This window comes from Papio anubis, chromosome 4, assembly GCF_008728515.1.
Source record: "Papio anubis isolate 15944 chromosome 4, Panubis1.0, whole genome shotgun sequence".
Taxonomy (NCBI): domain Eukaryota; kingdom Metazoa; phylum Chordata; class Mammalia; order Primates; family Cercopithecidae; genus Papio; species Papio anubis.
In genome coordinates, this window is record NC_044979.1 from 174,145,660 (window position 1) to 174,159,266 (window position 13,607).

At 44.6% G+C, this 13,607-nt stretch overlaps 1 protein-coding gene across 3 annotated transcripts in view; it reads right to left on the reverse strand.

Moving 5' to 3' along the window:
* ERG (ETS transcription factor ERG) overlaps positions 1-12,609 on the reverse strand; it is a 281,750-nt gene extending 269,141 nt beyond the window's left edge. For 2 of the 3 annotated variants that reach the window (XM_003895482.5, XM_003895481.5), the window contains exon 1: positions 12,492-12,609. The gene's annotated coding sequence lies outside the window, so the exon portion shown is untranslated. The remainder of the gene's footprint in view (positions 1-12,491) is intronic. The other variant, XM_009202252.4, reaches the window with a different exon arrangement.
* Positions 12,610-13,607: the final 998 nt, after the last annotated feature.

Consider the following 13,607-nt stretch of genomic DNA (forward strand, 5'->3'; position numbering starts at 1 on the left):
CATTAATCCAAGTTTAACTAAACACAACAGTTTCCAAGAGTACATTTCAGCCATTTCGCACCCGCGGACACCCAACCTGAGACGCTGATGGGGAACGGATGTTTTGGCACCACTGAGGGCTGAGGCAGGCAGCACCCTGGGGGTTTCTGTCTCCCCTGTTGCTCTGCAGCTGAGAGCCACACCCATGAGCTGATGACGTAGCGTTGGTCTCAAAGGTCTTCCCTGATGATGTGGCAAAGCTGCAAGGCCCAAGCACAGAGGCACCTGGACACCCTTCCCTGCAAGCCACACGGCCAGCCGAACGTTCTGGTTACCAGGGATGAGATGCTTTTTCTGACAAGATTTTAAGCACATGTGGCTTACATCAATGTGGTCTCGTATTCATTCTGTGTTTAGACCACTTGCCTCGCACGTTCTCATATTTACACATGTTCACTGAACGTAACCTCAAGTGAATTGTTTAAGAAGTCTTAATGGGCTTCAGACTCCTCGAATATAATTTAGACTTTAAATTAAATTTGTACTCTGATAGGAAACTACAATGCTTGAATGCAGCTTACGGCATCAAATGGACGTGCAGGAGGTCTTGGAATAGAATTTCAGTTACCTCTAAACGGCTCACACCTGTTGGCCCACATTCCTTATAGGACGAAACAAGATTCTACTACAAAATCCAACTCACTGCCTGCATTTGAAAGCTGGGGAGTCTGCAGTACACAAGATAAAGTCTTGCTGTTCCATTTGTCCTTAGATGACCCTACAATGAAGCATCGTAACGCACCAGAGACATATAATGCTAGACGCGAGAACACACAGCCATGCTCCTTGGTTTGAGCTTTCGGGTTTGGTGGGGTGTTTCAATAAACCACAGTTTTCCTTCTCCCTTACTGTTTGGTTACCAATAATTGTGCTGCATTAGGCATAAAATTCAATATGGTGATTAGAGTCTAGAGAAGCCACACTTATTTTATTTAGCAGTTTTTGTTTTATTTTATTTTTACAGTAAGCACTGCCCACCGGGAAAAATAAAGCAAAACAATAAGAGTGAAATTCTCTTAATAGGCTCTAGCGATAATGAAAGCAAACTTATCTACAAGGAACCACAGATGAGAAATTTGCTAGAGACCAGCTACTGGAACTAAAAACAAATCTCTTATTCAGGAAAATGTGAATGAGTAAGAATCTGCTAGTGAAGTTTCTTACTTTGCACAAAAAATTAAATGAAATCTTAACTTTAAGAGTAGCACAGGCTGGGCACGGTGGCTCACGCCTATAATCCCAACACTTTGGGAGGCTGAGGCAGGAGGATTGCCTGAACTCAGGAGTTCCAGACCAGCCTGGGCAACATGGCAAAACCCTGTCTCTACTAACAATACAAAAAACTAGCCGGGCATGTTGGCATGCACCTGTAGTCCCTGCTACTCATGAGGCTGAAGCATGAGAATCACTTGAACCCAGGAGGCGGAGATTGCAGTGAGCCAAGATTGCACCACTGCTCTCCAGCCTGGGCAACAGAGCGAGACTCTGTCTCAAGAAATAAAAATTAATAAAAAAAGAGTAGCATAGTTAAAAGGCTAATGCTTACTCACTGATGCATCACATATAGCACACATATAGCACATCGATAATAACAAATGGCATGTGAGCACTATGGACTGACTTCAGAAGACTTTGCCATAAGCTTCAGTATCACAAATGAAGGGAAAGGCTTGCGTTATGTGCAACTTGTCCTGATCAAATAGTGTGAATACGTCCTTGTAAAGGTTAATTCTGTAGCAATACATTTAGTTGATATGCTTTCTTCCTCTGGGATGCTGGCACTTTAAGAATGCCGTTCTTCAAAATAATCAATTGTATTATTCTCAAGAAACATGCAAAATAAGAAATTTGTCATCAGGCTGGAATTATCTTTAAATAGAAGATATTCAAATAGCATTTTTTTGCATGGAGTTGTCACAGCATGATTCCAACAAAAGCCGTACTATTTGTTACCAGGCATACAAAGTTTTGGCCTGAAAATCAATATTTTATTTTGCCCTTTAAAAGTATGAAGTGACTCAACAGGAAATCATACATACATTTTTCCCTCCAATGTAAAAACTGCAGATTTAGTACCAAACACGTCACATTGGCATTCAATTTTCTATTGCTATCATATCTGGTTCCTTAGTGACATAAGATCACAAAACGTCTACTCCTGTGGCCAAGTTACATAATAGACGTTGTGGTCGCTCATTATATCAAATTTGAATTCCTGAGCTAAACAGACCTGCACTGTTCAGCATGGGGGCCACTAGCCACATGTGGCTATGGAGCCCTTGAAATGTGATCAGTCCAGAGGGAGAGGTGCTGTAAGTATAAACTACACAATGGATTTTGAAGATTTCATATAGAAAAAAATAAAGTCAAATATCTCATCAATATTTTACACTGATTACATTTGAAATGATAATATTTTCAGCATGTGTTATATAAATTACATTATTAAAATTAATTTCACCTGTCCCTGTCTTTTTTAATTTGGCTACTGGAAGATTTAAAACTACCCCTGAGGTTCACGTTCTATTTCTTTTGCCCAGCACTGCTAGGACCTTACACGGACTCTGCCTCCACGTCCCTCGCTCCCTTCTGGTCACTTCCGTAACAGGCCTGCTGCTCTGACCAAGATAACTACATACAGCAGAGTCGCATGGGTGGATCTCAGTGTCAGCCTGCCTGGTTCTGATGCTGCACTGGCTCCCACTATCGTGTGACTCCAGGCAAGGTGCTCAGCACTCCTGAGCCTCACTTTGCTATTCTGGAAAATGAGGACAATTAGAGCACCTCCTACAAAGAGCCATGGTGAAGATGGTCCTGGCAACATGTCTCCTGTGGCTATACCATCTGATGAGTGAATGTCACCTGCCACCTTCCACAACATCACACTTCTCCCTTCCCTTCCATAAGATTACTTTCTTCCTTACCTCTTAACTTTATACCTGAGATATTGAAGTAGGTGTCTGGTCCGATCCCTCCAACACCCCAGAGGGTTTGGTCAATTTCCACACTGTGTGACCCACTCCCAGGTAACATAACACTTCCACCCTCCAAACACACCGGTGGGCCTGACTCCCCCACCCTCCTGCCCACTGCTATCTCTACCATCTCTGCCAATCCAGATCCAACACGCCATGGCACAGCTTACGGGCCTCAGCCTCCGGGTAGCATGCTGTGATCCTCTGATCTTCCTATGGAATGGCGTCAATTGCTTTTTGATTGCATGATTCTATTTTATGTTATTTATACTCTACCTTGTTCCCAAAAAGGGACTCAAAGTGGTCTACAAGGGTATATGCAATATGACAAGGTGGTTTAAAATTCAGAAGCAAAATAAAAAATAAAGATGAAGCTAAAGGGAAACAAGGGTAAGAACATAAACTCGAGCTAGGAATGCAATGGCCTGCCAGACAGGCCTCAGGGTCTTATATATCTGCTGGAGTTGGGTCATTCACACGTCTCCAGATAATGAAATACAACCAAATGCTCAGACAATGACTCCTGATGCTCAGGCTAAAAATGAAATCCTTCAATGATTTCATAAGAAAGAAAGACCTGAATGCCCATGAACGGCCCTACAGCAAACCCAGTGCACTGCATGAGGCTGTCTCCCTGCTCAGGAACATCTCCTCCATTGCCACACAGTCTAGAGCCCTGTTCACTGCCATGCTGGCCCAGTCCAACCAGGTTGTCCCACTGAGGATGCCACTCTTGTTGGTGTGTGAACTCATCTCCTTCGAGATTTCATGACATGCACGTTCACCCCCTTTCTAGATTTCATGACACAAGCATTCACCCCTTTTCTAGATTCTATGGCAAGTATGTTCAACTCCTCTCCAGATTACATGGCATTTGCATCCACCAACTAGATTCTAGATTCCATGGCATGCACATTCGCCCACTTTCTAGATTCCACAATGTGAATGTTCCCCTCCTTTCTAGATTCTGTGGTGTCAATGTCTGCCCCAATTCCATGGCATTCTTGCTCACCTCCCTCTCTAGATTCCATAGCATACGAATTCATCCTCTTTCTGGATTTTGCCTCCCTGAAGGCATTACCCAAGGCTTCTGCAGTGTCTTGCATAGAACATAAGGCAAAAAAATGGACTAAATGGACAGCTTGCCATTCCACCATACAGTTTGTAGCTTCTAGCCCCTCTTCCTTTGCATATGCCTTTCCCATGATCCGGAGCACCCCCTCTGCCACTGGAGTCCTGTACTTTCACACTTTGAGTCAAATCTGACTGCCCACTGATCTCTGCCTACTCAGCATTCCCTGAATTCTGAGGCATTCCACTTGTCCTGCATTAATTTCCACCTGTAGGTATTTATCCTAAGGACACTGCATTTAGAAAGTCCTTGCAAGGGGGGATTCTCCTCTCTTCAATTAAACTTAGCTATTTGAAGTAAAAGGGGTGGTAGTTTTGTATACCTGTCAACACAACTTGTGGAAGACAGAGAAATTCAAGCATGCCACTAATTGCTGCAGTCAGACAGACAGGTGGATAGGCGGGCTCCATAGAGGAATGTTCTGGCTTCTCCCACTAAATTCACAGTTGTTTGTCTAATCTCTAGATGTGTCCCATGTCTTAACAGTCCCTGTATGACTTATGCTCCCATCTCTTTTTTGGGACAGTGCTCTCATTTAATAGATGCTCAACATATTTTAATTCAAAAATGTATTTCCAGGTGGCTTAAGACCAACAAAGAAAAATTAATACAATTTAATGCTTACTTTTGCAAAGAAAAAGTTTATATTGATGCTAAATGCATTTACAAATGTGTTCTTAATGTACAAGCAAATACAGCCCTTACTGTGGGTTACACATACTTACGAAATGATTTTATTGACTTACCTTTGGTTTTACAATTTGGCTATGGGGTACTTAGAAGGAACTGCCCTTGTGGGACATTCTGTTTAATCACTTATATTTACAAGTCTTAGAAAACTGCAAAAATATATTGTTTCATTAAGAGATATTCGATCTTCAGAACTGATACTATTTCATCTATAAAATCCTTTTATTGACCAGGCGCAGTGGCTCACTCACACCTGTAATCCCAGCACTTTGGGAGGACGAAGCGGGCAGATCACCTGAGGTATGGAGTTGGAGACCAGCCTGGCCAACAGGGCGAAACCCTGTCTCTACTACAAAAATTACCCAGGCCTGTTGGCAGGTGCCTGTAATCTCAGCTACTCGGGAGGCTGAGGCAGGAGAATCATTTGCACCCAGGAGGCAGAGGCTGCAATGAGACAAGAATGTGCCATTGCTCCAGCCTGGGCAACAGAGCAAGGCTCTATCTCAAAATAAATAAATAAATAAAATACGTTTACTTTGATACCTCAAGTAGTAATCAATACTATTCCTCTCCGTTCTAATGGCAGGGCCTTTAGGTAAGGTTTCCAGAATTGGGGATAAATACTAATAACATGCTGATCTAACATCTCTTCTCCAGAAGACTCCCTAGATTTGATTTTTACTGTAATTATTTCTATTTTAAAACTCTGTCATGAAGTAAGTTTTACTGCCACGGTCAAATAGACCAGAAAGTACTTTTCAATACTGAAGAAGAAAATTTTTCCGCCACTTTTGCTTATTCTGTCCTCTTGCTGCTGTATCTTGAACTGCAGAAAAAGCAAGCCTTGCACAAGGCAAGTTTAAACTTTGTGCAATTATAGACCCAGATTTGTAAATCTGGCAGCAGGCTCACATCAGCTTTGTGAGGTTGGGGATAATTTTAATGAGAATCCATTCAACATATGAAATCTTCTTAGAACGTTTCTCAATTAGCACTTAGTTTCTTTTCAAAATGTTTTTACCTCATTTCCTAATAAAAGAAATCTCAGCTTTCTGATACATTTAATTAAAAAGTTTTACGTTGAGATTGTAAATGTGAGTGGTTTCTGTTTCAAAACATTTCACTTTACTAGCACATGCTTCACTTATTATTTATACTCTGCTTAGATCTCTGCATTTCCCATGCAAAAATCCTGAAATGCACCTCCTTCAGTGCTGAGGTCTAAAGTTTTCCCTTCCTAACTTGTGCCACAGTCATCCCCTCTTCCTCCCACAGGGCCCTCATAATAGCCTCTTTCACTCCTTCCTCTGAACCCTGAGACCTCCGTTCACTCTCACGTCAAGCAGAATTCCAAGCCTCCTTTGCACACAGAGGTGGGTCCAGGGAGGTCTCCCGTGTTTCTGAAATTCCTGCTTTGCCTGTGCCTAACCTTCCCAATTCTCCCAAGAGTCCTCATTTTAAGAACACAGCATTGCGCTAGCATTCAGCGTCTCCCACCATACATGGTAAATGGATAATCAGCTTGATTGCCAGGAAATTCACCTTGCTATCCCCTCTTCTCACCCTTTAGCAACGTGTGTGGAACGCACTTGACTCCGTACAAATTAATTGTGTGTGACGGGTGACATCTGACTATGAACAACTAAAAAGAACCATTTAATCAGGCCAAATTCCCTTCAGGCTTATTGAGGCTTGACTGTGGATTTTCAGAATGTAAGCAGCGCTGTCACTGTAACCATGAAACAGTCATGGTTTTAAGACGTGAATTTTTGGGGGACACCAACATGACCAACACACTCTATTTCAGCACCCAATTCTTAAATTAGTTAATACACACTTGGGCCCCACTTTTCAACAGAAACACAGCTCTAAGTAAAGGCTGGTACCCAGCTCTGCCCACTCAAATTATTTGGTGAACAGGGCAAATTGGAGGAACTGCAGGTAGTACTGCAGAATCTGCCTGCCTTGGAGAACAGGCTTTCCATGAAATATTGCTTTAAGGTCCCCAGAGGCCAGGGCTCTCTCCCTCCCCTACTCTTCACTGTGCCCCCCGCCAGCCCACACGTGATGAGAAACCACTGCCCCTGCAGAGGCCCCAGCAGCAGGCAAGGGTCTGTGGATGAAAGACAAGAATATTACAAAGGGGTTTCTGGCTGGAGGGGGGTTCCAGGGAGGGCAGAGAGGTTCAGGCTCCAAAGCTGGCAGCAGCCCCTACAGATGGAAAGCTCCAGGGACAGGACCCATGAAGGGACACAGCAGAGCATGTCCCATGTCATGGGGCCATCGAGACATCAAGGGCTGCCTGGATTTCAGGAACTCATGTCTGCAAATCAAGAAGGAACAGCAGGTTTCTATGGCCAATTTCAATCAATTTATTAAATTAAGGCAATAGGTAACTAACAGATTTACTAAGATCTTGGGATTCTCTTACTGCCCATCTTAGCTCAGATGGAAAGACTCACAACTCCAGCTAATCTGATTCCAGGATGCAGCTTCTGACTTTGCACAAGCTAATATTTCCTCAAGATAGTCACACAAACCTCCCTGCCAGGCGTGCAGAAAAGCGTGCATGCTCCAATTTCGTCTTTCTTTTACTTTACAACTCTAAGTACTTTAGTGAGCCCCAAGAATGCATAGCCCACTCTTTCCACACAGTTATAAAGAAAATTAATCTTTCCGCCAGTAACAGAGAATCACTTAATGGAAACAGGACGATAGTACTTCACTAAATAAGGCTTCACTCCTTTGCTCCCCTGCTCTCAAAACTGAGGTGCAAATGCATCTCTACACTTTCAGATGAACATTTGGGAACTTTTGCTGAATGCTTACATCTAGTGAAAATAAGTTTCCTATTTTTTAAAAGTCATTCTATATGTACCTGTTTTCTTTCCTGTTCCTTAGAGAGATGGCTTTTACCCCAGAGTATGTTTTGCAGAGGGAATAATTACTGCAATAATGTTATCCTTAAAAGGGATCACATATAAGACAAAAGCAGGTATAAAAATCTCATTCCCACTAAAACAATTCAAAAATCATAGGTTAGGCTTTAAAAAGAGGCAGCTACAAATCTAGGTTTGAAAAACCTTTAGACACACTAAAGATTTGTCCCAGATCACATCTGATGTCTATTTCTCTGGGATCATAACAAAAAAAAGTGATAAATTAATTCAAATGGCCTATTTTACACACTTGAAGGATATTTCCATTGTCTCATATAGTCATTCTGAATAGGACAGAGTCGCATAATGAGACATCCTTTGCACATTCTTCTGAACACGCACTGAGTCAACATAACCAAACCCCTTACTTTCATTGTAAAATTACTGTTTCTCATACGCAATCAGGGTCTCCCAGATTATGACATGCGACCCTAAAAATAGGAGAACTTAAAAGTTGGTTTAAATCTAAAACTTAGACCCGGCGCTCCATTTTTAGACGCACCCTTTAATTTCTTGGTGTTGTCTACATTTTACTTGCACTTAAATTTAGCAAAGTAATTTTAGCTCACCCTCCTTCACTACCTTCACTAGACTTTGCAACGTTACAAACACGAAGCATTCAAGCCTCTCCCTTTTTCATATGAAAATGTTTTAAATAAAAGATTAGGTTAAAAGGGGAAGATCTCCCTTTTAACTTTTAACTTTTTTAGCTATGTTGAACTGGTTCAGGTGACAGCCCAGGCATTGGAAAACTCCCGCTGTTGTTTGTTTACAAAATAACTGTTTTCAATCAATCATTGTGAGAGGTCCCTACACTGACAATGCATAATGGACAACTAATTAACTGACCCCTAATAAGGGTGCGGGAAACACCAGGGAGAATGCTATCATGCAAGGAACAGCAACCATATGGAGGGGTGGCTGGTCACTGCCAAGCATGAGCATCCTCAAATACCGCAGTGATTTTCAGAGTTTTCAAAAAGCCCCTACTCGCGCCACTGCCACCAAGTATCATAATCATCTGAAATTGTGCCCCAAAGATCTGAACGTCTCTGTCACATCAGCCTATTTTTCTTACAAATGTTGCTCCTAAGGTTCAAATTCAAGGTGTAGAACATGAAACAATAGCTGTATTGTGAAGGACCATGCTCCCTGGGAAAGCCCAAGTATCCTTACACACTGGGGAAGGAAAAAAGAACTCCTTTGCCATCCTCCTCCTCTCTGGAAAACTGCCTCGGACGCAAAGGGTAAAAAAGCAAAGAGGTGACAAAAAAAGACCTGCATTCAGAGAGATCAGCTGTCAATTTAAACTGAGAAGTGACTTGATGCATCACAGAGCTGGGATTTTGCCACCTTGACCAAACTGCTTCCCAGACTCCATAAGTCGCATTAGAAATGTAGGTGGCTCTGTGTCGACACCTTCTCAATGGAGTTGTATGAAATAACAGGCAACGTAGACGTTTATTCAGTATGACAATGTCTTCCCACCACTCCAGATCCTAGGACTGGGGCTGACTTGCTATCGGTTTTTGCCTGGGAATAGGAAACGATTCCAGAAACATTAGCTCTTCTGTTTTGAGAAGAAATAAAACCCCCTTTTATTTATCTTTCGTTTAAAGATAGCAAGAAAAAAAATCAAAGCCAATATTACTTTTAGAAAAAAAAAGTGTTGAAAGTTTCCTATTACCCTACTTACAATATGATACGTTTAAAATATACATAACATATAACATTGTAGAATACTATGTAAGTTACAAATTCCTTTTAACGTCTTTCAGAGATGCTTTCCTTCTTACTTATGTATCTGGGATTCCATTGGGATCTTAGGTCTTACAACAAATAAAATATCTGATTTTATAAGATTAAAAATTCAACAAGGTTTTTCTTTAATAACAAAGCAAAACGTGGAAAATGGAGGGGGGAAGTTCATATACAGGTGTGCATGCAGGCCCCTCACACAATCCCTTCAATGGTAAATGCTAATTTTCTAAATTTTAGCTAAAGAATTCGCATCAGATTAAATTATCAATAATTCTTCATGAAATAACAGATAAATGTGAAATAATATACAATTCTACTCTAATTTTTTAAAATAGAATGAAGTAATTATAAAATGTTACAAAAGAGAAGAAACTGAAATTATAAGTGTCACTGGAATTATATATTCCTTAACAAATATCTCGAGATAGATTACCCATTTACTAATTTAGTGTACTTTCCAAAAGCCATTGACCCAAACCGAAGCTAGGATTACCAAATGGCAAATAGCATTTGTGATGTGTGTAGCTCTTCTAAAGCCTTTCTTGAGAATTGTAAAACTTGACATGTTAGCCACAAGTTTGCAGCGGTCACCCTTTTTCTGCTAGAATTATAATTTCGATGGTGTAATTAGCTTATTAATAACTTGAAACATGGTGAATTAATTTACATGATTGGGTTTTTCACAACGTCTGTTGCCTGATCCTCCTATGGATGAAGGCTTTGAGCTCTGGTCTGCCCCGGGAGTGGGCACCAGCCAATGCCGGCGGAGCAAGGGTTAACTTCGGGACAGTGACAGTTCTCCCTTCCGGGGCTCTAAACTACTCGGAGAGAATGGAAAACAGTCAAAAATAGTCCCAAAGGTAAATAAACTCTGTGTCCTATGTATGTCACCCAGGGAAAAATAAAATGTATTTGTATTCACATTGAAAGTTTTCTGAACTACAAAAGCTATAGAGATATGTGAGTGTGAAACCTGTAGCACAGAGGAATATGTTATTTTGAAGAATAAAGGAAATTATCTTTAAATCAACCAAGAGTTGTATTAAATCCACATTCTCATTGAACTTGTTTATCCATTTTATTGGGCAGTGTAGTCTGCTATTAATAACAGCATGTGTCTTGTACTTAAAAGATAATTAATGCCTCTATGCATCTATGCAATATACCATAGCAATAAACGGATGATGTATTTCAGACAGAAACCAGGTAAGGCTAGCTGATAAAATAAAGACCATATTTTTTTAACATGCCAAGTTTTGCAATTAGAGTGGTAAATTGGAGGCAAATCAACATAACAGCTGCAGGCTGAGGAACAGGAAGGTGAAAAGACGGAGACTGAGAGTGGGAGAGGAGAGGGACCGCTCCTGGCGCTGAGAGCTGGTGCCAGAGCCGGTGTTGCGGCGTGTGCGGGAGGGCGCCGTCGGGAGTCATTCCACCATCAGGACCCAGCGGACAGTGACAGCCCAGCCTCACACCTGGTGCCTACTTCAGGCCAAGCGTGAGCTTTAGTTCAACCCTGATTTCCATTCCAGACAAGGACAAACAACCTCTCGGTCAGGGCCCCACATGAAGTCCCTGCGGTGTGCTCTCCTGGCCCTTGTCAATTTCGGGGTGCCCCCTCATCTCCATCCGCACCTGACTGCACGCGCCTCCAGGGGACCCCGCACTGGCGAGCCGTCCCTCCCGGCGCTGCACGCCCCACCTGTCCCGGCGCCGTCGGAAGGGCCCTGCAGAGTGCGCCCCTAAGGCCACCCGGCTGCCTTTGTCCCCGTCCCCGCAGCCGCTGTCACCAGGGCGGGAGCCGGGCAGGTCGCGTGGGGCGCGGGACTTACCGAGAGGTTAGCGCCGCCGTCGGGGGAGGGCGTGTCCCGCACGTGTGTGTCCGCGCGTGTCCGCGCCCGCGTGAGCCCGCGCGCGTGCCTTGGCCGTGGGCGCCGAGCCGGGTCGCACTAACTCCCTCGGCGCCGACGGGCTCAGCCCATGGTTTGGGCGCCGGGCTCAGGGAGGCTCTGGCTCCCGCCAATCGCCGAGCAGGGCGGCCGCCCCGACCCTCGACTTGCGAAGCCGGAGTGCGCGCTGGGGGCGGAGCGGGGACGCGTGGGCGGGAGTGCACGCGCGTGACCAGGTGCGCGTGGGTGCGAGCGCGCGGGAGTGTTCGAAAGCGCGCGTGTCCGTGTGCGCGTGGGTGTGGGTGTGCTCGCGTGTCCGTGCGCGCGCCCTCGGGGCTGGGAGCGCGGGCGGCGCGGGCAGGTTTGGACACTACGCGCCCTGCTCCGGTTTAGGACGCGGTCGGCGGCTCCGGGAGGAAGAGGAGGAGGCGGAGGAGGAGGAAGAGGAGGAGGAGGCGGAGGACCCGAGACTGGGACGGCTGGAGGAGAGAGTCCGGCCCCAGCAGGAAAGGAACCCAGGACGCGACTACTGGAGGGGCGAGGAGCAAGGGAAGGACCAGAGGGGAGGAGAGGGGTATCAGAGGAGGGAAAGTGTGGGAGGGGGAGCCGCGGGGGTGCGCGCTGCTCCTAACTCGGGGTCGCTTTTAGCGAGAAGTGATGTTTTTCCAGCCTCAGTGAAAACCGTTACAAACACTGAAAATGGTAAAAGTGAAAACGGTTGCGACACTAGACGTTTATAAAATGACCGCGGACTGCCCTCGAAGCTGATGAGAATTAGGAAGACGTCGCGCGGAGCGTCCGGAGGGAGAGGCGCTGTGGCCAGGACCTCGGTCGTGGGGAGGAGCCGGATGCAGCCGCCGGGACGCGGGGATGCCGAGGGGACCGCGGCCTGGTCTGACCGACGCACGCGGTGACAGCCGCCCTTGGGAGACGACGGCGTCTGCCAGAAGCAGCCTCCAAAGGGTGCAGCCGGGAGGCTCGGCTCGTCTGCGCCCGAGGCACGGGGCTAAGCCCCTTCCAGATGTTTTCGTTTCTACGCGAATTCCGACCTCAAAATCGAGCTTACCTGAGCGCCGCTCCTCTTCTCTCATGTCCCTCGGGGGCCGTCACGACCGTCCCGGAGCGATCTCTAGGAACCTGTCCTGGAGCGATCTCTTGCACACTCTCCCCATTCCGACCAAGTGAAAACTACCCATGTCCCTCCCTCTCCAAACTTTAACAGCCAAGAATTTCAGCAAACAGCCAGAAAGAAAGCTAAGTCTCCCCCCGCCCCCCACCCCAAGGGAAGGGAGGGAATAAGCACTCCTTTAATTTGAAAAATAATAATTAAAACTCCCTCAACTTTTAAGGCCGAGCAACATAATCTATTAATTGGTCGCTATTAACATGCAGTTTTATTGACCATAGCACACAGAAGTCTGATTGTGAGGGAGGAGTGTTTTCAATGAAAGTGGAGTTATTTTAGCTGCAGACGTGTTTACATTTCTGTGGTTTAGTCTATAACTTTCTCTTTTTCTTGCTTCAGAATTCTGCTCCATGAAGCAAAGCCCTTAGCTCCCAGACATTCCAAAAAGTCTGCCAAAATAATAGAAAAAAAGAGAGGGAAGAAAAAACACACGGAGACCCCCAAGTCTGGGTCAGGCTCAGGGTTGGATGTGGGCAGGGTGAGTGTGCCCCCTCCCCGCGCACTTTCCAGTTAGGAAAAAAAAAAAAAAAAGTTTCAGGGCTCCATTTCCTGTTTGCTGGGGGAAAAAAATAAAATGGACTTGAGCAGCTGAGTTTAGAAACCGCCTTTTCCAGTACCTATAGGTTCTGAGAGGATCTTTAACCCTAGAGATGCCAAAATGGGCTCATTAAAATTTGAGACTCCAATCAAGGAAGGTTTTCCCTTGTTAAGATGGACAGCCTTCGTGCAACTACAAATGCATTCCTAGGAAATTTCTTGAGCAAACAGGCACACCATGGTAGTTGGGATACAAGCCCACTTCTCCATAGGTGGCCAAGAGAAGATACCAATAAAAATAGATATTGAAAACAGATTAAATTTCTGACAAGCATGCATCCTTTTTTTCCCCCTGAGGTACAAAGAACAGAATGTATATTTAAAAGTGGGTATTTAGTAATAGGGTCTTGTCAGTTTATACACTCTGCTCGAATCATCATTTGCAAAGTCAATTGCATT